The sequence below is a fragment of the Muscardinus avellanarius genome (assembly GCF_963383645.1).
Source record: "Muscardinus avellanarius genome assembly, chromosome: 3".
Classification (NCBI taxonomy): Eukaryota; Metazoa; Chordata; class Mammalia; order Rodentia; family Gliridae; genus Muscardinus; species Muscardinus avellanarius.
This window is the reverse complement of record NC_137788.1, coordinates 165,814,340-165,837,383: the sequence shown is the minus strand read 5'-3', so window position 1 is coordinate 165,837,383 and position 23,044 is coordinate 165,814,340.

Below are 23,044 nucleotides of genomic sequence, written 5' to 3'. Positions count from 1 at the left end.
TCATGTTCTATCTTTAGGCCTAATGGAGGTCATGTTCTAACTTGAGGGTCATGTTCTAGCGTGAGGCTTCATGGGGGTCATGTTCTAGCTTTAGGCCTAATGGAGGTCATGTTCTAACTTGAGGGTCATGTTCTAGCTTAAGGCTTCATGGGGGTCATGTTCTAGCTTGCCACAACACCCAGTTCTCCCTTTTGCCTCACATCTTAACTGGATGACTCTTTTGGGCATCAAAAGCTAGAATTCTAGAAGTGTGTACATTTCATATAAGCACCTGGACCCACTGATTCAAAGTAATGAGTTCAGAATAAATTATATACACAAATCAGAATTTTAACTTAGTCAATCATAATGAGAAATACTTTAAGGACAAAAGGTGCGTAACGCAGCCTGGCCCTGGTCTTCCCTTATTGGTCTACAACATGTGGAACTGTATGTATCAGGAAATCTGGCACAAAATTACCACAAGATAAAGGGTGTTGTAAAACTCAGATATCGGATATCTGCACTAAAGTCATGCTACATTCCCTTTCATGATGTCTATGACACAGACAAGAGAATTGACTTCAGTCTCGACTAAGAGTTTTCATTCAACCACGGTGATCTTTGTAAATTTAGAAAGCTCTGCTTTGAGGTATCCTATTTAGGTTCCGTATCTGACTTGCAAAGAAGACCTATGCTTCAAACCCCAAACGACCTCCCAGTCCCCCGCTTGTATTTCCTATAGAATGGAAAGATAGGATTGATATCTGCTGCTGAGGCGCTGATATATTTTATTATTTTACCAACTTTTGTGTTAACTTGATAGTGTGGGTTATTCATTTCAGCCTCACTGTTCCGTGTCCTTCAGTGTGAGGACACTGAAGTTGATGGAAGTTAAGAAACACGTCCCAGCTCACAAAGGAAGCTGCAGGAATGAAATTCAGTCTTGTCTGCATATATTTCAAAGCCTCCAGTCTTCCTTAAATCTCATGGCCTCAGGAACCAGCTGGATGCTTTTACAACATAATGAATTAGAAACTTAAATACTCAAGGAATGATGCCTAATATTTCATGCTTTCTGAGACAAAAGACTGCACTTTATTGCACTACCAGAAAAAGATTGTTTTTGGCCAAACTTTAGGCAAGGTTCTCAATCTTCTTTTACTACTTTTTGTGTATTTCCTTATAAAATTCACACGATCTGGTCAGTTTAGCACCCCACCCCACATCTACTGAGGTTCCTCGTCCTCCAAGGTAAATTCAGATCTTCCTGACATAGGTTTTGTTTTAGGTCCAATTAGCCAGAATCCCCACTGATACTGAAATTTTCCCTTGGTAATTTTTTTTTGTTGTTAAAGGGTTAACTTTATTTTATTTTATTTTTATTTTTATATATATATATTTTTGGTGGTACTGGGGTTCTTGGAAGCCCTTCTACCTCCGGGCTACACTCCTAGACCTATTTTTTATTTTTGGAAACAGGGTCTCTTAAGCCAGCTCGGCTGGCTTCGAACCTGTGTGATCCTCCTGTCTCCGCCTCCCAAGCACGGGGATTACAAGCGTGCGCCACCATGCCCGGCTCTCTTTGTAATTTTTAATTTGATGCCCTCTTCTGCTCTTTGTCTATATATTTCCACTAGTTCATGATGCCCTTAGAGATGAGCCTAGTTGTTCCCTCACCAAAATGGTTCAAAATAAAGCTTTCCTTGTTGTTTTAACACAAGAACACCCAGAAATATTAATCTATCGATAAACAATTATTGAACAACAAACATGCAGAATGAGCTGTTTTCAGTACAACAGGGGACACAGGAATTTACAATGTGAAATAATCAATGTATGAATTCCAGGAATGCCATTGAGATTGGGGAGGAAAAATTTCACTGCCCACCATGGGGTGGAACAGATCTTACTCAAATCACACTTCGAGGAAAATAGGGGAGATCTTTTTCTTTACAAATCTCCATCTTTGGGGACTTAGTAAGTGGGAAAGCTTTTATAACAGGAGGGAAGATTCAGTGGGATAAAAGGCAGGAAATACACATGTCAACTTGGCGAGGCTGTGTTGATCAGGAGCAAGCCAGTCTCAGGTCCCCAGGTGTTCATCAAGGACAGGCGTAGCTGCTCAGCCTCCATATTCAGTATGAATAAGTCCGAAGTTAAAATAATTTGGAGCTTTTAATTTCTTTTTTATTCTTATTTTTTTCTGTACTGGAATTGAATCCAGGGGCATTCTACCTCTGGGCTATACCTCCCATCCCTGGTTTTTATTTTTTATTTTAAACAGGGTCTCACTAAGTAGCTGAGTCTGGCTACAAACCTGCAACCCTCCTGTCTCAGCCTCCCAAGTACTGAGATTACAAATGTATACCACCACACCAGGCTCCAGGAGCTTTTAATTTCACAGGGGATCTGTTTCACCATATGGCAGAGTGTGATTAAGAGCAGGTTCAGAAGCCTGGATCTAGCCGCTGTCTGTGCAACATCCCTTCCTGCTTACTACGGAGTAGGAGCCCTTTGCAATGAGGGTTTGATGCTCCACCATCAAACCCTCAAAGCAGACAAAGTAGGTCATAGGATTCTTTATGAAAAATACTTACATAGAAAGGTGGGAGAAATTTGGCGTAATATTTCTGTATTTTACTGTGGCTTTGGGAGAAGAGGTTCTAGCTTCTAGACATCTCAGTTTAGATAAATCCTGGTTTCTGTCTGGTGAGAGAAAGGGAACTGGAGAAGGAGAGTCAGTGAGAGACTTGGTTGCTGAGAACTTCCCAGTGCCCTTCAGGTCGAAGTACTCAGTGTGATAAAGTGCCATGCTATGGGACATTGCTCTCTGAACTCCAACCATTCTCTTGACACAGATGCCAGCATCTGGCCATTGAAGCAATATGGTTTTTGCCTGAGAAAATATTTTAGGCAAAAATAAATTGCATTTTATATGGAACAGTACAGTAAATTTTTTTCTCTTAGGTCGAGGCAAAATCTATCTTGTTTATTATTCCAGCTGAAGAAAAGGGGAAATTAAGGTTTGTATTTTAAACCACACCCAGACAATATCAGCCATGATTTCATGAAAAAATATTTCAAATCAGTTGTCTATGCCATCAGGTTGACTGCAAGATCATTGGAACTTCAATGTTTTTAAAGATTAATTTGTTGTGTATGTTTAAGGTATAAACATGATGTAATATGATACATATTACTATAGCTTAAATGTGATTTGGGTCACCCCAAAGTTTCAAGTGATTAAAAGCAGGGTGATGATATTGGAAGGTGGTGAAACTTTCCAGGGTTTACTGTGGGTAACTATGTGAGCTGGCATGTTAACTTGCTTGGGGCTTGGTGGAGAGCCCTCCGGTTCCAGGGCACCCTCTTTGAAGGCACTATACGTGTGACTCCTTGAGTTCTCACAGAAGGACAGTTAGAAAGAGACAGTGGCAGTCCTTCCACGCCCCCTGCTCTTGATTCAAGATGCAATCACTTTCTTCCCCGTCCTCTTTCCCACAACTATCATTTGTGACAGCAGATGCTGAAGCCAGGAGCAGCCCTGCCACAGTACCTGCACGAGGCCATGTGGACTTCAGTCTCCACACTGTGAGCGAAATAAGCCTTTTATTCATAAGTAGTCTGTACCATGCATTTTGTTATGGTGACATGAACCAGATGTATTTTCATATTCAGTAAAATGATTACTACAATGGAACAAATCACTGTATACATTGTATCACATATTTGCCCATTTTCTCCCTGTGGCAGGAGCAGCAGCCATCCGCTCATAGCCAGTCAGCAAACAGCAGTACAGTGAGAGCCGGTCGTCACCCCAAGGCTCTCATCACAAGTACCAAACCGTCTCACCAATCACGCTGGGCTATCTCTATTCGTTAGTTGAGAATCAAAGCATTAATTTTTTTCAATTAATTTTCTCACTGCTTTGCTTACTTCATTTATTCTTGGAATGTCCCAGTAATGGGTCATGTACTAGTAACTAAAAAAAATTCATAAAATAAGATCCTAACCTTAGGAGCTCAGATTTTATCAGAAGAGATACATATAGAAGTGGATAAAATACAAATCAATACTTGGCTTCACGACAAGCACAGAGTGCTAGAATAGACAACAGAGCATCTGTTCAGGACGGTGGTAAAGGTGCAGAGGAGGATGCCCAGGTGAAGATTCTGGAGTAGACATTAAGTATAGAAATTGCATCTTCTATGCGTAATGTTATAGTCAAGAGATCGGAAGATATTCTGGGAGATGGCATTGTAGGGGTTTAGTGACACAATTACAGTGGCAACATGGGTAGGAATGTTATTACATAAAGCAATCAGCTTTGTCAAATTAAGAAGATGAAAATTTAAGTAGAAAAACAAATATGTGGGAGATGATCTTCAATTGTCTGTGATTGCCAACTTGAAACTTTTCATATATTTAAAATATTCATATTCTAGTACAAAGTGTTACCTAGAATCTAGATAAGTACAAGTTAACCAGAGGCATTTAATAAATATATTGTTTAGTATCAAAATTGTATTTAGGATTATTGCATAACAGCATGAACCATATATATATATATATGAATTTTAATTTCTTTTGAGAATTTTAATTTCTACTGTTTTCTTTAAGTTCTTATAGATCAGGTTATTTTTAATTAACTACTTGATTATCAAGTCAAGCATAACTTCACAATTTTTAACTTATTGGTAAAAAAAAAAGTTGCCCCCACCAGGCGTGGTGGTGCACGCTTGTAATCCCAGCATTTGGGAGGCGAAGACCAGAGGTTCACAGTTCTCAGACAACCTCAGCTACTTAGTGAGGCCCTTTGCAACTCAGTGAGACCCTGTTTCAAAGTAAAGAATAAAAATAGGGCTGGGGGGTCGCTCAGAGGTAGAATGTCCCTGGGATCCATCCCCAGCCCCCCCCCCCCAAATAAAACAATGGCCCCAACTTGCTTATTATAAAAGGAATCTTACAAAGTAAACTTCCAAGTTGACCTATGAAGTTTTTTCACACTCCTCTTTTAAGGAGGAAAATATACAGCATAGTCAATAACTGCACAAGCAAGAGGAATAAATGACGGTAGCTGACAAGGACTCTTCCATCAACACATCTCCTGAAGGCAGGCTGTCTGAAGATTGCTGTCATTTTTAATGAGCCACAGATTACTATCCTTGGCATAGGGGGACAATTTAAAAATATTCATTAGAGCTGATGAGAAGTAGAGAGTGAAACACAAATTGCGCTGAATATGATTTTATACTTAATGTCTTCATCAACCTAAAGACTAGAGTTCATTTTCTGGTCCATCTGGGGACCTAAGTAAGCAAGCAAGCTGAAGGGGAGCCTTAGACTTCTGTGATGTTAATTCTAACGTAGCACCACTCATTAAAAATGACCAGTGTGATGATCTTCGTAGGCCATTACAATGAGGTCTTGGGGAAAAGAGCACTTCGTATTAGTCAACAGGACAATCAGAGATGCAGAAAATTTGTTTTAGTTTTCAAAGTCGCCCACTCTATGACCTAGGGAGAAAGCCATCCTATAAGAAGCCAGGTGAAATAACTACTCAGTAAATATTTTTTGAATGAACTAATGAATGATAGAATAATTCAACATGTAAATCAAAAGGAGAAAATAAAGAAGGCTAACATCTGTACTATAAAAAATAGGCTGCAAAGTTAGGTTCTTCATACTAAGAAAAATAGAAAGTAATAAATTTTCTTTGGTATTGGGGATTGAGCCAAGCTATATGTTGCCTTAGAGCTACACACTCAGCCTTGTTGTTGTTGTTTATTTATTTGATTTCATTTTGTAACATGATCTCCCTACATTGTTTAGGCTGGACTCAAACCTGAGATTCTTCTGTCTCACCCTGACATGTACTGAGGTTATCGGTGTGCACCCACTAAAATATTTTCAAAATATGTAAAGAAAGCAAAAGCAAAATAATCTGGATTCACAGCCAGGAAATTTATATATATATGAACTCCTCAGAGTCACTATAGGCCCACTTGTTATATAATAGACATAGCTAATGATAGATTAAAATTCAAAGCCTTCCAAAACCATAATAACAAGTCACAAATATATATACAATTTCAAAGTATATTATACGTTCTAGGATGAAAATTAAAATCCCTAATCCGAAGCCAAAGTCCTCATATTTTACTAAATGGGCATGGATTGTTTCATAGGAGGAGAATTAATAATTGAACACAAGTGTGACATCTAATAGGGTGAATATGGAAACATGTATTTGGCAAATATTTATTGAGGCCTGAGGCAAAATACAATTATGAATTGTAATTTTAATTTATAATCATAACATTTTTGTAAAGTTTTATAAGAAAAAGATATCAATAGATCTCCCAATTTTAAATTCTCACAAAAAGTAATGAAAGCAATAGTTCCTGAAAGTTTGAGACTACTTGCAACTATTATATTCAAAGGGCAGTGAATTAGAATAACAGTTGCATTAGCAGATTAACACCAAAGTTTATAATGGTTTAGATACAAAATAGTCTATTTGTAGCTTTCTGTAATCGTACAAAAATGGAGATGTTTCTGTTTGGAAAATGGTTTTCTTTGAACCAGTTTTTCCAAAGATTCATGCTTCTCTGATTATGTGGCTCTTCTATACCTTCAACTTTTATGCCTCAAACTTACTGTGTTTACAATTATAATTAAATTATTCTAAATTTATAATTGCACTGAAGCTCAAAACTTTCTTTTATGTTTTATAAGACAGATAACTACATTTTAACAATATAAATTCTTAAAGATGCCTAGATTTAAAAAAAATTTTTATTGGCGCATTGTAGTCATACATTTTAACGGGGTACAAGATGGTCGAGGCATACATGCACACATCATCCAATTAGACCTTACCCAAGTCCCACCCCAGTCCCTCCCCCTCCCTCCTTCTCATGTTTGGCTTAGTGACTGACTTTGATGTTTGTTTACGTACATCACATGCATTAGAGAATTTCCCTTTTATCCCCTCCCATCCCATCAGGTCACCTTATTTGTTCATCTTTAGAGTCTCCTTCTTCATCTAGAGTTCCTTCTATGACTTATTTCTCCCTAGTTTTTACATATTAGAGAGAGCATCCGATTTCTTATTTTTTGTGACTGACTAATCTCACTTAGCATAATGTCCTCCAGTTCCATCCATTTCCCTGAAAATGATGTAACTGTGTTCTTCTTTATGGCTGAGTAAAATTCCATTGTGTACATATCCCACAGTTCTGTAATCCATTCATCTGTTCATGGACATCTTGGTTGGTTCCATAGTTTGGCTATGGTGAATTGTGCAGCTATGAACATAGATACACATGCATTAGTTTGGAAGTTTGGTTTCCTTTCTTTTGGGGAGATACCCAGAAGTGGTATTGCTGGATCAAATGGAAGATTTGTTCCCATTCTTCTGAGGATTCTCCATACTGTTTTCCAAAGTGGTTGCACTAATTTGCAGTTTCACCAACAATGTTTTAGAGTTCCCACTTCTCCAAATCTTTGCCAGCATCTGTTGTTGTTTGGTTTTGAATGATGGCCATTCTAGTTGGAGTTAGGTGAAATCTCAGGGTAGTTTTAATTTGCATCTCTCTGATTACCAATGATGTTGAACATTTTTTCATGCATTTATTGGCCACTTGAATTTCTTCCTTCATGGTGTATCTATTTATTTCACTTGCCAATTTTTTGACTGGGTTATTTGTTTTCTTAGTGTAGAGTTTCTTGGTTTCTCTTTAAATTCTAGATATCAGTCCTCTATTGGAAGAGTAGTTGGCAAAAATTTTCTCCCATTCTGTTGGTTCTCAGTTGAGGTTTTTAATAGTTCCTTTCCTGTACAGAAGCTCTTCAGTTTCATGCAATCCCACATATTGATTCACCTTCTAGTTCCTTGTGCCTTTGGGGTCTTGTTGAGAAAGTTTTTTATCTGTGCCTATGTGTTGCAGTTTTGGACCTATGCCCTCTTCAAAGAGCCTCAAAGTCTCTGGTATAATTTCCAAGTCTTTGATCCATCTTGAATTGACTCTTGTGCAGGGTGAGAATGTGGGGTTTTCTTCCATTTTTTTGCATATGGTTAACCAGTTTTGCCAACACCATTTGTTGAACAGACTTTCTCTTTCCCAGTGTATGTTTTTGGTCCCTTTGTAAAAAAATCAATATCTTCAAGTGTGTGGATTTGTTTCTGAGTCTTCTATTCTGCTCCATTGACTTATGTATCTGTTATCTGTATTTGTGCCAGTATTATGGTGCTTTTATTATTATGGTTCTGTAGTTTAGTATAAAGCCAGATATTGTGATTCCTCCTATATGGTTTTTGTTGCTGAGAACTACTTTGGCTATTTTTGTTGTTGTTGTTATTGTTGTTCCAAATGAATTCAAGGACTGCTTTTTCTCTGTGAGAAATGACCTTGGTAATTTAATGGGTTTTGCATTGAATCTGTAGATCATTTTTGGAAGTATGGTGATTTTGATGATATTTATTCTGCCTATCCATGAACATGGAAAATCTTTCCATTTTCTAAGGTCTTATTTTATTTCTTTTTTCAATGTTTTATAATTTTCTTTGTAGAGGTATTTTATCTTTTTGGTTAAGTTTGTTCCAAAGAATTTTAATTTTTTTGTGGGAAATCCTGAGTGGAAGTGTTTCCTGGATTTCTTTTTCAGTGGATTTATGGTTGGTGTACAGAGAAACTTCTGATTTTTAAGACTGATTTTATATCCAGACACTTTGATGAATTTCATAATAAATTCTGTAAGCCTTTTTAGTTGAGTTCATTGGGTTTTCTAAGTATAGTAACATGTCATCTGAAAATAGTGAAAGCTTGAGTTCTTCTTTTCCTATTTGTACTCCTTTGATTTCCTTTTCTTGCCTTATTGCTCTAGTTAGATCTCAAGTACTATATTGAAGAGAAGTGGTGATAATGGACACCCTTGCCTTGTTCCTGTTTTTAGGGGAAATTCTTAGTTTTTCCACATTTAATATGATGTTGCTGTGGGTCTTTTGTAGATTGTCTTTATGATGTTGAAGTATGTTCCTTCTTTCCCAATTCTCTGCAGTGCTGTTAGCATAAATGGATGTGGGATTTTATCCAATGATTTCAGTGTCTATTGAAATGCTTTTGTAATTTTTGTCTTTGGTTCTGTTTATATGATTAATTAAATGGATTGATTTTCATATGTTGAACCATCCTCGCATCCCTGAAATGAACCCTACATGGTTGTGGTGTCTAATTTTCTTGATATGGTTTTGAATGTGTGTTGCTAGTACTTTGTTTAGCATCCAAGTTCATCAAAGATATAGGCCTGTAGTTTTCCTTCCTTGAACTGTCTTTATTTGGTTTTGGTATTAATGTGATGTTGGCTTCATATAATGTATTTGGGAGAGTCACTTTTTTTTTCTATTTCACAAAATAGATTGAGGAGTATCTAGATTAGCTCTTCTATAAAGATTTTATAGAATTCACTTGGGAAACCATCTAGTCCTGGGCTTTTCTTTGATGGTAGGCTGTTTCAATCTCTTTGATTGCTATTGGTTTGTTTAAATTTTCTATATCTTTTTGACTCACTTTAGGCAGGTTGTATTTATCTAGAAGATTGTCAATTTCCTCCAGATTTCCATTTTGTTGGAGTATAGTTTTTCAAAGTAGTTTCTGATAATCCTCTGGATTTCTATACTGTCAGCAGTAATATCTCCCTTTTTATCTCTTATCTTCATAATTTGAGTTGATTCTCTCTCTTTTTATTTTTCTTTTGGTTAGGTTGGCTAGTGGTTTATGTGTCTTGTTAATTGTTTTGAGAAACCAGATTTTGGTTTTGTTGATTTTCTGTACTGTTATTTTTATTCTCTATTTCATTGATTTCTGCTCTGATTTTAATAATTTCTTGTCTTCTAGTGGCTTTGGGGTTAGATTGTTTCTGTTTTTTAAGGACTTTGAGGTGTGTAATTAGGTTATTTATTTGATGCTTTCTGTTTTTCTTATGTGAGCAACAGTGCTATGAAATTTTCTTAATACTGCTTTCAAAGTGTCCCAGAGGTTTTGATATGTTGTATCTCTATTTTCTTTTGTTTCTAGAAATTTCTTGATTTCACTCCTTACTTCTTTTCTTTTCTTTTAACAATTTTTATTGAATATAAATAGTTCACATTTAAACTATATTTGGTGCCCTTTCCCCCCCCCGCCCCCATTTTCCCTTCCCCCCTCCCACCAATGGTTGTCCAGGTTAACCATGTCATATTCATAATTTTACACATATTCAGATGTAGAACCTCATTAATCAAGATAAGCCTTCCTCCTCTCCTATCTTTCCATTCAGACTTTGCTGATATTTCCCCTCCATTATCTGGAGTCCTACTGGTATCCTTTGTGTTTCCTAGTTTGGGCATATTAGAGGAAACATGTGTATCTTCTCCTTCTGCGCTTGGCTGATCTCACTTAACATAATGTTTTCCAGGGCTTTCCATCTTCTTGCAAATGATATAATTTTGTTCTTCTTTATGGCTGAATAGAATTCCATTGTGTGTATTTCTCAAAGTTTTGCTATCCATTCATCTGTTGATGGAGATCTGGGTTTGTTCCATATTTTGGCTATTACAAATTGTGCTGCTATGAACATAGGTATGCATATGTTGCTGTAGTTCTCTGAATTCAACCCCTTTGGAAAGATACCCAGGAGTGGTAGAGCTGGATCATATGGTGGATCTATTCCCACCTTTCTTAGGAATCTCCACACAGATCTCCATAGTGGCTGTACTACTATGCATTCCCACCAACAGTGTAAAAGAGTTCCAGTTCTCAACAATAAGAAACATGCAGGAGGCATTACAATCCCAGACTTCAAACTATACTATAGAGCAATAGTAGTAAAAACAGCATGGTACTGGCACAATAACAGATATACTGACCAGTGGATTAGAATAGAAGACACAGAAACAAACCCACACATCTTTAGTTAATTAATCTTTGACAAAGGGGCCAAACACATTCACTGGAGAAAAGACAGCCTTTTCAACAAGTGGTGCTGGGAGAACTGGCTAACCATTTGTAAAAAGATGAATCTAAACCCCTATATCTCACCAAACACAAGAATCAACTCAAGATGGATCAAAGACTTAGAAATTAGACCTGAGACTGTGAAGTTAGTAGAGGAGAGCATAGGTTCAATACTACAACATATTGGCACAGGCAGTAACTTTCTCAACAAAACCTCCAAAGCTCAGGAAATTAAAGCAAGAATAAACAAGTGGGATAGCATCAAACTAAAAAGTTTCTTCTCATCAAAGGAAACTATCAATAGCCTACAGAATGGGAAAGGATCTTTACCAGCCACCATTCTGATAGGGGGCTAATATCTAGAATATACAAAGAGCTCAAAAGACTCTACACTAGCAAAACAAACAACCCAATCAAGAAATGGGCAAATGAACTAAATAGACACTTCACAAAAGAAGAGATACAAAGGGCCAATAGATACATGAAAAGATGTTCTTCATCACTGGCCATCAGGGAGATGCAAATCAAAACTACACTGAGATTCCATCTAACCCCAGTCAGAGTGGCAAGCATAAAGAAATCAAACAACAACAAATGCTGGCGAGGATGTGGGGGAAAAGGAACTCCTTACTTTTTCTATGACCCATTCTTCATTCAGCAGTGTGGTGTTCAGTCTCCACATGTTTATGTGGTTTCTCTGGGTCCTCTTAGAGTTGATTTTTAGTTTCATTCCATTATGGTCTGAAATGATACTGGGAAGTATGTCACATTTTTTTTTAATTTGCTAGTGATCACTTTGTGGCCCAGAATGTGATTTATTTGGGAGAAGGTTCCTTGAGCAGCTGAGAAAAACATGAACTCTTTTGTAGTTGGGTGGAATATTCTATATGTGTCTAACTGGTCCATTTGATTAATGGTGATCTTTAAAAGATGCCTAAAATTTTGATGAAGTCTCCCATAAAGTTGTGAAGAGAATATGACAACCTTACATCTAAAGAAAAACAAGATGCTTAATTCATAAATTATTCTGCCAAACATATAGGAACAACAACAACAAAAAAAAAAAGCCGGGCGTGGTGGTGCATGCTTATAATCCCAGCATTTGGGAGGCTGAGACCTGGAGGATCGCAGTTTGCGGACAGCCTCAGCTACTTAGTGAGGCCCTCTGCAACACAGTGAGACCCAGTTTCAAAATAAAGAATAAAATATAGGGCAGGGGGTGTAGCTCGGAAGTCAAATGCCCCTGGGTTCCATCCCCAGACCCAAAAAACAATAACAACAACAACAAAAAGATGGGTAGGAGGGGCATATAATTATAGTAGGCAAATTATTATTGCTAATGAACAGAATCATAGCACTCGATATGCTAAATTGTAAGCTGCATCTTCAGGTCTTTTCCCATGAGGACTCTTCATAAATATATATAAAACATATTTTATATATATGTATAAATATATATTATGTATTTTATAAATATAAATAACTTATATTTAATATAGATACACATTAACTCATGGTCTATTACAAATGGGCTGCCTCCCTGGCTTTCAGTTTAGAATGCTAATCAGTGGATGGTCCAGGATAAAGAGTTAGGGTAATCATTTTAGCAATATATCTTGATTATAATACAATGTATTAATATGTCGGATTCCCATGTAAGTGCCCACTGCAGTCATGATACCATAACAAAAGAGATTAACAGATGAAAAGATTAACAGACCAAAATAATCAGGCTTAGAAGCATTCACTCATCATTTCAACAGTAGTCTTGGCACAGTGGGTGCACCAAATTTGTAGTCACATAAAACAGAAACCATCTACGGATCTCCTTATTCCTGAACCTGTGTTTTCAGTGGAATTAACTTGTGGCCTGACTATAATAACCCATAATAAACCCATCTTAACAACTGAGGCCAGTTTCCCTCTGTTTTTTTAGATAAGTTAGGAGGAGACTTTTTATCCTTGTCTAGGTAGAGCAAACACTGCTTCTCAGCCTGAAGCAAGATGGAACCCTTATCAACCTTTAAGATTAAGGAAACACTTTGGGGGATGAGATAGGATCGAAGAAATTAATGGGTAGAAAAGGAACATAAGGGTAAATAAAGAAATGTAACTTTAATATGGAAGCTTGCAACAAGTCCTTTTATATCCAACATTTTCTGTCAACTCTCCTTAAGGAGGTATCTGTTTATCAGACAAGAGTCACATGAGGGACAAATCTTGGACACTACTAAAGAAAATCTCCTCAGACATTGCTGGCTGTTCTCAAAGAGTTTAAATAAAACAGGTACCTGTTGATAAAACAATGAAGGTCAAGATCTAGAAGACAAAGGGAACACCTTAAATCCCCTGTGACCACCAGAATGAAGTCATCCTTGCCTCCTTCTGCCCAACTCTCACCAAAGTCCCCTATATAATAAGGGCCCCGCACTCTCAAAGGGTCTCTTCTTACTTTTGGGGTGGTCCATATTTTCCTCTGAAAGTATATTTACTACTTTCCTAAATCTCTTTCTATGTTTCTGAAAAAATAAATAAAATGAAAATCTTTTGAGATACCTGACTAGCTCAGAAGTTAAACCTGTTTGCATCATGGATCAGAAATATTAAAACCATGAATATATTCATTTACAAATTCACGTCCAATTTATCATATGGAAAGATCAAGATTTATGATCTATTGAAACAGATTTCTCAGAATAAAAGTAAATTTCAGATCTGTCATCAAAGGATGTTCTATAATGGAATATCTAAATAATTTGGTGACTACAGAGATACATGACTTGAGAATGATAGTGTATTATACAAAAATAATGATAAGTAAGGAAACAAATATGTGCATATGCAGCTAATATGTTAAAATACAGGCATAAAGATAACATTTAATTCATGGGATTTGAAACGAAGACAAATGATACTAGAAGAAAATACCATGCAAATGGTATATAATTGCCATCTAAGTGTTTAAAAGTCCTTGAAAGAGATGGAGCATTCAGATGCTGTTTTACTTTAAACACTGTTAAAAGTTAAATCTGCATGATAAAATCTAAAGGATAACTCTGAAATTGTCAAATGAGAAAAACAAACTTAATTTTTTTAAATGGAGGTATTGCTATGCTGCTCAAGCTTGTCTCAAACTCCTGAGCTCAAGTGATTTTTCTTCCTCAGCCTCCTGTGAGATTGGAGGTATAACGACTCGTGTCTCTGTTACTACCAAAAAATAGACTTTAGATCCTATGTAGTAGAAGCTGGGCGTGGTGTTGCACGCTTGTAATCCCCACCCTTGGTAGACTGAGAAAGGAGGATCACACCAGTTTGAAGCCAGCCTCAGCTACTTACTGAGGCTCTCAGCAACTTAGTGAGACCCTGTTTCCAAATAAAATATAAAATAGGAGCCGGGCATGGTGGCACACGCTTGTAATCCCCTCACTTGGGAGGCTGAGACAGGAGGATTGCACAGGTTCGAAGCCAGCCTTAGCTGTCTTAAGAGACCCTGTTTCCAAATAAAATACAAAATAGGTCTGGAAGTGTAGCATGGAGGTAGAAGGCTCCTGGGTTCCACCCCCAGTACCACCAAAAATAAAAAATAAAAAATAAAAATAAATAAATAAAAAATAAAAAATCTTATGTAATAGAAAGAAAAAGTGTTAGAATATTAGTTATCATAAATAAAGAAAAATATGGAAAATATATTATCTGTCATAACAGTAGAATAATATATATAATGACAAATAATATACATTGATAAATATCTATATTAAAAATCACATACAAGGGGACATCAAGAGACATGACAGAGAACTTTAGAAGATGGAATATTTTAGAAAAGAAGCAAGAACATTGGCAGAACTTCTAACAATAAGAATTTTCAGAACTCTGGAAATTAACTAAGAATTCACAAGAATCCAAAGAGCACTTATGCAAGGAAACTGGCTGTATCTCAGCAAGAGAGGATTATAGCATTTCAGCTGCCATAACCTACCTGCCCCTCTCCCCAGTGCCACGGAAGCCCTGAAAAGCAACAGCCCCACAATCCAAGGGAAAACTAGCAGTCTGTCAGCCGCTGCAGAAGACAGATTGGACTTGCCAGAGACACCTTTCTCAGAGAACTGTCATCATTTGACCTGGCTGATAGAACCCTGGCTGCCCATTTTTCCGGGCCTGTCTCAGTGGACGTGACTCAGAAATCACTCACTGTGAATAATGTTTCCAGGGGCGTCCAGGGAGGATTTCTTGGATGCCCCACAAACGTTTCCTGCAAAGAGCCAGAATATATATATATATATATATATATATTTGCTTTGTGGATCTGATGATGGTCACAGCACCTCAGTCTTATAACTGCACAAAGGAGTAGCCATAGTCAATACTAAATTGCTGAGTGAGAGAATGGAGAAAAAGGAAAGACCTCTGGTATTTCTTCTGTTGCCTATGAATATTAGAGATCCCTCTCAAACCCCAGATCTCTCTTGTATCTCACTGTGCCCACTCCATAGTTTTCACTTTTGAGTTTGGGGCTCTATGGAATTCAGGCTAGAGATCCCACAACCAAAAGTGTGTTGAACTCTTTTTTTAGTGGTATTGAAAACTCACATGCTCTCTTTTGATGTGGCTGCTGGCGTCTACACATAAGAGCTTCCTGGTGACTGTCCTTGTGCCCTAGGCTTCATTGCTGCGTTAGTGGGGAACTAAGGAAGCCATGTTTCCTTGCTCTCTAGAACCCAGAGGGCGTTTTAATGTTGTATTTGATGAGACTGAGAAAAAGGGAAAAAAGTGAAGAGATTTTAAAGTACTTGATCAGTTTATCATTGTAAGCTTCCTGGATAATTCACAACCTCTGAGAGTTTCCTGAGCGCATTAAACAAAGAGAAGCAGAGATCTGGCAGGTTTATGGTTTTTAATTTTCTCATTATTCCTGTCACTTGTGAACGTTGTCCTAAAATGGGCATTGTTTGCTCTGAGATCAAAGTGAATGATGCCTCTCATGAGACCCAGGTCTTCTTCAATCCTCACACAAAGATCTAGATGTCAAGGATGTGTAGGACATATGTCCGTGAGTCACAACTGGACTGGGCACCTTCCATTAAAACATTTTTAGGGGGTCTTTAGGAAAACTGTGTAATTAATACTATTTTCACTACTCCTTTGTTTCTTCACATTTAGTTTTCTTATTTCCAGCAAGTTAATCTATGGCCTGGAAAGGAATGTGAGTTAGTAAATATATAAACTAAGTCACTGGAGATTATGAATTGGATTTTATCCTTCCAAAATCCAATGTTGAACCCCTCCAGTACCTCACAATGTGATCCTTTTGAAACCAGAGCATTGCAGACTTAATTAGTAAGATGATAACTAATGGGTAGACTGAGATCCTAATGTGTCCTTTTAAAAGGGGAAATTTTAGCATATGCTAAGCAGGTATCATACATGTGAAGATAAAGGCAGAGAATGAAGAGCTGCTTTGACAAGCTAAGTAATGTCAAAGATTGTCAGCAAACCACTAGAAATGAGTGGAAAGGCATGAGGCAGATTCCCTTTCATAGTCTTCAGAAGAAACCAGTGCTATGAACAGCTTGAACTTGGATTTATAGATTGCAAAACCATAAGCAAAGAATATCTGATTTTCAAGTTACCCCATGTGTGATACTTAATTTCAATAGCTCTAGCAAACCAGCACCTTGAGAAATGTAAGATCTAAAAAATAAATTAGTAAATTTTGGAAAATGCATTTTTATATTTGTATTTGAACAATTTGGAAATATTTTTGGCCAAGATAAAATGGTATCTTTGGGGATTCATACTATACCCTGCTAAAAATAATAGCAGAGTAAAGGTAACAGATTCTTGCTGGCTATCATAAAAGTAGGTGTGCAGAAAAGGATTGAGAGTAGCTTGCAGAAAACCATTTCCACGGTCTTAATACTTCCCTGTACAAAAATAAAATGGAATAAACGAAAAGGAAAAGTTGTTTTTACTCACATATGTATCCAGCTTGTATAAAAGGAATGCTGACAGGGCATGATCAGTTGTACTAATAATTACACCCTATGTGGAAACAGACCACAGCTGGAGCCAGAGAATGTGGTGCAAGAACTTACAAATACCAGGAGTGTGTGTGTGTGTGGCAGGGGAGGAGTTGGGGGAATCTTAACAATTTAAGAAAACAAGTGCCGGAAGCCATGCCCAGATGGATGAGCTAGAAGCTTTATACAATAACACTAAGAATATTCTTGTGAATGCTGCTGGCTTTTATTAATTTTTACTATTAAAAGAGGACTTAAATAATCCTAAAAGATACAACATATAGTCCACAAAAGTGGTTTAAGGAGCTAGGGGAAACCTGTCCCCTGGAGAGACACATATTAAGTTAATAAAACTAATGAGCACAGTCATCCAACATCTTTGGGGCTTAATCAAAGGGCTGACAACTAATTGAGAGACAGTTATTCAATGAAATTTATGGAAACTCGCTAGGAACAAAGGGAGGCTGTGCCATAGGGGCTTTGCTCTGGTGGGACGACTTCCCCCGTGGTCTCAGTAGCTGATCTCTACTTGATACTCCCCAGCCCATCGGTGAGGAAAAACTATTCTAAGTGGTCTTGGTAACCCTCAAACATTGTAAAGTGCTATTTACCACAGTGAAGAGAGGCCCACATCATGTGAGCACCAGAGCTACTTGGCACCCGTGTCCTCAGTCCTGCTGTGTAGGGAAGATCTGGGAAGGGCAATTGAGAAGCATGTGGTGCTCTTTTCTGCCACAACTCCCTGTGGCAGAAGGGGTGTTCCAGTGAGCTTACCAGCCAAGTAACAGTTCCCATGTCTGCCAGCTTTCTTAGGACAATCTCATCTTCTCTGAGATGCCAAGTAGGTGAGATAGCATCAACTGAGTTATGGTACCAGTTCCACATCCCCACACCATACATGGCTTTTGCTATACAGAAAGTATTTGTGTAAAGTGGCCAACAGAAAGGGAATCTCATTCCCCTCTACCTGGGCTCTGCACCATAGCAGACAGATAATTTATCCTTCCAAGAGACCTGGGTTCAGCTAGATCAGGCTCTCCTTTAGGGCATTATTAAATTAATATGTTACTTACCTTGTAATTAATGCAGGCTAATAATCAAGTATGCTAACTGTAGATTCAGACCAGCCAGAAGCTCACAAAAAGATGAGGGTGTAAAAAAAATAATCAAAAAAGCAAAGCTAAAATTAGTCACTCCCATTAGGCAGAAAAATCGTGACTATGCCAGGCTACACCAATGAGAAGTTCAGAGGCTCCACTGCAGAAAAAAATAGATTCCACTAGAACAGACACCAGAAAGACAGTAGAGAATAAAACAAAACCGTTTGGTTCTAATGTCAGAGTAAAAAAAAAAAAACTAACATTTTAGTTAAGCTGATGATATAAGGTAAGAAATTATAGTTTACATAAAAAAATTAAGAAGGGACATCACCAGAGATCTTACAGAAACATCATGGCTTATAAAGAAACACCATGAACAACTGAATGGCAAACAGTTAAATAACTTAGATTATCTAATTCTTGTAAACTCAAGATACTAAAAGTGAATAAATCAGATAAAAAACCATAAAAATACAAGTAAACAGATCTAATAAAATTTAAAAAAGAAATACCATGACAAAGTAGAATTTAATCCCAGAAATGCAAAGATGACTTAATACCCCCAAATGAAAGTACTATACAATGGTAAAAGAATGGAGAACAAAATAATATATTTTATGTGAAATTATTTAAAAATCTATCTAGATTACATACTTGAAAATTTTTTGAAATTCTTTATCAGTTAATTTCAACTCTGTCATAGCTGAGTCTATGTGACAGTTTGTTAAACATAAAATTCCAGTATGACCCAGAATGTCCACCTCTAGTTATGTAGCCAAAAGGAATAAGAACATAAATCCACACCAAAGCTTATATAATAATGTTCATTCAAGCATTTTATACTATACACAAAGCAAGAACATAAATATCCATGAAACAATGAACCAATGCATACAATATAATATATATTACTTGGATACTGTGGCAGAGAAAATAAGATTTCTCTTCCTTGGCAATTATCTGTGTCTTATGTCTGAGAACCTGTGAATTGAATATTTTAATTTACCTGGCAATGAGATTTTGCAGATGGGATTGGGTTTTTCTGGCACATGAATTACATACTCCCTCACATGGTCATCAAAAGTAGAAGAGGAGTAGAAAAGAGTGTTGGAGATGTGACAATGGGAAATTGGTTAGAGTTGTGACCTTGGTGGCTTTGATAATAGACCAAAGGAGCTACCAGCCAGGGTGGGCCATCTGTGGAAGCTGCCAAAGGGAAGAAAATGGAGAGCCTAGAAGAAGTCAGCTGTTATGGCAACTTAATTTTAATTTGGTGGAACCCATTTACAGGATGGCGGAATAATACATTTGTGTTGTTTTACCTTACCAAACTTGTAGTAGTTCATTGTAACAATATCTCAGTCCACTTTGGGCTACCATAACAAAGCACCATAGGCAGGAACCTCTCAGCTCTGGAGGCTGAGCTGTCCAGGATCAACACTGGCACAGACGACTGGAAATGGCCTTCTTGTTGTGTCCTGGCATGGCAGAGGCCAGAAGGGTAAGGTGCCAAATGCTCTTGCACAGAACTCTGTGTTCTGTGTTCATCTCAGGCACAAGGGGAGCCCTCATGGCCTAAGCATCCTCTGAAGGCTGCACCTCCAATACTGTCACACTGACTGCATCTTAGAGGGAATACATTCTAACCATTCCAAGTAGAAAATTAACACGGCAATAAAATAAAGGATTGATCTAGGCTCATGCAGAGGAAACTGGCGAACATTGTGTGAAGGGAAAGAAAACAATTACAAAACTGCGGACTGAACGATTCATTCGTGTGGATGTCCAGAATAGGCAAAGCTGTAGAAATAGAATGTGGATCAGTGCTTTCTGGGGGCTGAGAGTTGAGGGCAGAACGAGAAACAACTTCCACTGCATACAGCAATATTTCTAGGGCTGATGAAAATATTCTAAGTTTAGTCTATGATGATGGTTGCATAACTCTAAGAACATACTGAAAACCATTGAATTGTACACTTCAAATGGGTGAATTGTATCGCATGTGAATTATGTAAGGCAGTTTTAAGAAGACTTTAAAAAAAAGGAAGGAAAGAAGGTACAAGGATTAACTCAGTCAGTCTTCTAATTTTGCTAAAAAAATACTGCTATGCTTTGAGGAAGAGCACTCTGTGACTCATCAGAATCTTGTGTTTGCTTAAACACAGTAGCTCATTCCTTCTGGGTTCTCACGCGTATTTCTCTGCCTCTTTATTTAATTAATTGTGATAAAACTGATAACTTACCTGATGGCCTCACCTAAGACTGTGAAGTCCTTATGAGAAGGAACTGTGCTAATCTTTATATTTTGAATACTTTGTATATGAAGGAGCCTAGTCTGCATTTTGTGAATGTACTAGGGAGAGAGGGAAAAAGACCAGAAGATACTTGGGGTGAAAGTAAAAGAACTTGAAGAAATAAGCTGTTCACTTTATAGGGCTTTACATCTTCATTAGAGCCCAAATTATGGGCTCACAATAGTGGGGGGCCTCATCCCACACTTAGTAAAAATAGAATGCAGCGTTCACAGATCCGGATAAACAGTGCAGAAGTGTTAGGTGTGTGTCATCATCCCTCCCTACCCATGGGCTTCCATCCATGCATTTACCACCTGCAGATAGAAAATATATATATTTTTAAATTGTGTCTCTCATATGTAAAGATAGAGAGAGACTGAACAACAAAAGGTACTTCAGGTGAATGAGGAGAAGGGCCAGCAGAACAGTGGGAGTAGGTTAGGGAAAGGAGACGGGGAGGAGAGAACGGAGGTTTGGTGAAGGAAACCATTCCAATCAGGCTATATTTGTATAAGAAGTTATCAGTACCAGTCTCAGTAACGTTCATCAAGTGGGAGAGATCAGGGTGGGTTCTGGAAAGAAGCACACCGAGTGCAGATTGTATCTGTGTGTATGCAGATTTCTATCACTCTTAACCTCATGAGGATGTTTAATTAAAATGCACCAATAGAGGTATATGAAAAAACCTGAGTCTGTATCGAACACATTCAGATTTAACATTATAACCTCAACAAGACAGTGTAACAACTCTTGGCGTTGCATCAGGTATTATGTCCTTTAGAAGTGACTTAAAACATGTAGGATAATATGCACAGGTGACATGCAGGACTCTGCCATTTTATATAAGCACCTTGAGTATCTGGATTTTGGCTTCTGCAATGGACCCTGTAACTCCTCCACAGGTGCTGAAGGTAACTGGCTTAGTATGCGTCATTTTCCTAACCTAGGTGAGCTGGATACACACAGGAAATAAGTGTGCATCAGGAGAAATTGCAATGCTATGAGCCCCGATTCTTGGGAAAGAGGGAATTAGAAAACAGTATAATTATGTCCGAGAGTCACAGCTACTCGATTTGCTGGAAACAATTATATCTTCCTTCCTCCCTTCTGTTTTCGTTCCTTCTGTTTCTAGTACTAGTACTAGTTTTAGTACTGCAGCTACTACCACCCTCACAGCTGCTGCTGAGGAACGCCTGGGCTGGCCAGGCCCTCCGACTCCTGTGATGCCTCCCCAGCTTCTCAGTATGATATCAGGAGGAGGTCCCTGTGAACTCAAGTCACAAACGAGGAGACTGAGGCTTTCAGGTTTGATCCTGCTCCTCAGCTCCTTCATCCGCTCTCTGCTGATTACCTAGCCTGTGCTGTCCTTTTAAAAGTCAGTATCGGGAGCCATGTGCTGGGTGGGAGAGAGACATGGAGGACGGGGAGATGAGCTCTGGCCAGAGACGCCGCAACACTGCACAGTGCACTCTGTAGTGTTTGGGGAGGTGGCCTTCTTACTGGCACAGGGATGGAGAAAGCAAGTAGTAATTAGTAGAAAGCACAAGCACAGCACAGAAGAAATATGTTAAAAAGTCCCTAAAGGCTCATGAGGGAAACACCAGGCAATAAGTTGGAAAATTGAATCAGAACTGGATGCGTGGGTGGGAGGACAGTTTGAAAATGTCACGTTAAAGATGTCTTGTGTGCCTGTGGGTGCTGGGCCTGAAGTGGATGTTCTTCTGAAATTCGCATATTAAAGTCGCATCACCTGGTCCCCCAGTGGGCCTGTGGGAGGTGATAGGTCATGTGGGTGAACCTCATCTGTAGGAGTGTGGCCTTATCAAAGGGATGCCAGAGAGTTAGCTTGTCCTTTTACCACGTGAGGACTAGACTGAGGGTGCATATATATATGGACAAGGAGAGCCTTTAGCAGTCGGTGGGCTTGTCAGATTACAGAACTATGAGAAATACATTTACATGTTATAATTTATAGATATATATGCATATATACATGTATATATTTATATATTTATAGTGACCCAAAGAAAATGTGAAAATAATGGAAATTTTAGAAAAGAAAAACAACTTCCATCTCCCTGAACCCAGTCTCACATCACCATTTGTCATAATTCTCAGATAAGAAACTCCTTACCTCAGCAATCACCAAATCCTTTCTCCATGGAGACACCTCAAACTTTAGATGGGCAAGTCTATGGAACTGAGGTGTCTTTATTTAATAGTTAAATTCCTTAATGTACATAATGTACATTCACAAACATATCAGAGTCAGACACCAAGCTAAACACAAGAAGGAGGGAGGGGAGGGAATGGGGCGGGAATTGGGGAAGGGCTGATTGAGTGACGTGTGCGTGTGTGCCTCCGCCATCTTGTGCTCCATTAAGATGGATGACTACAATGCACCAATAAAAAATAAAAATGCAAGTCTGACTTGGATAAAAATAATAATACTCGTATTTAGAACTTATAATACGCCATTGGAATGGGTCAGCCAGTCAGATCCCATGGAGGACTGCACCCCCCCGGTATTGATCTCAGAAGTTTTTGTTGCCCAAGAGTAGCACCTGTCTTGAGCCCTCTCTGCCTCAGTAAGTTATGGCCAGGACACTGGACTCTGATGACACACAGTCCAAGAGATTCAAGGGGAAGAA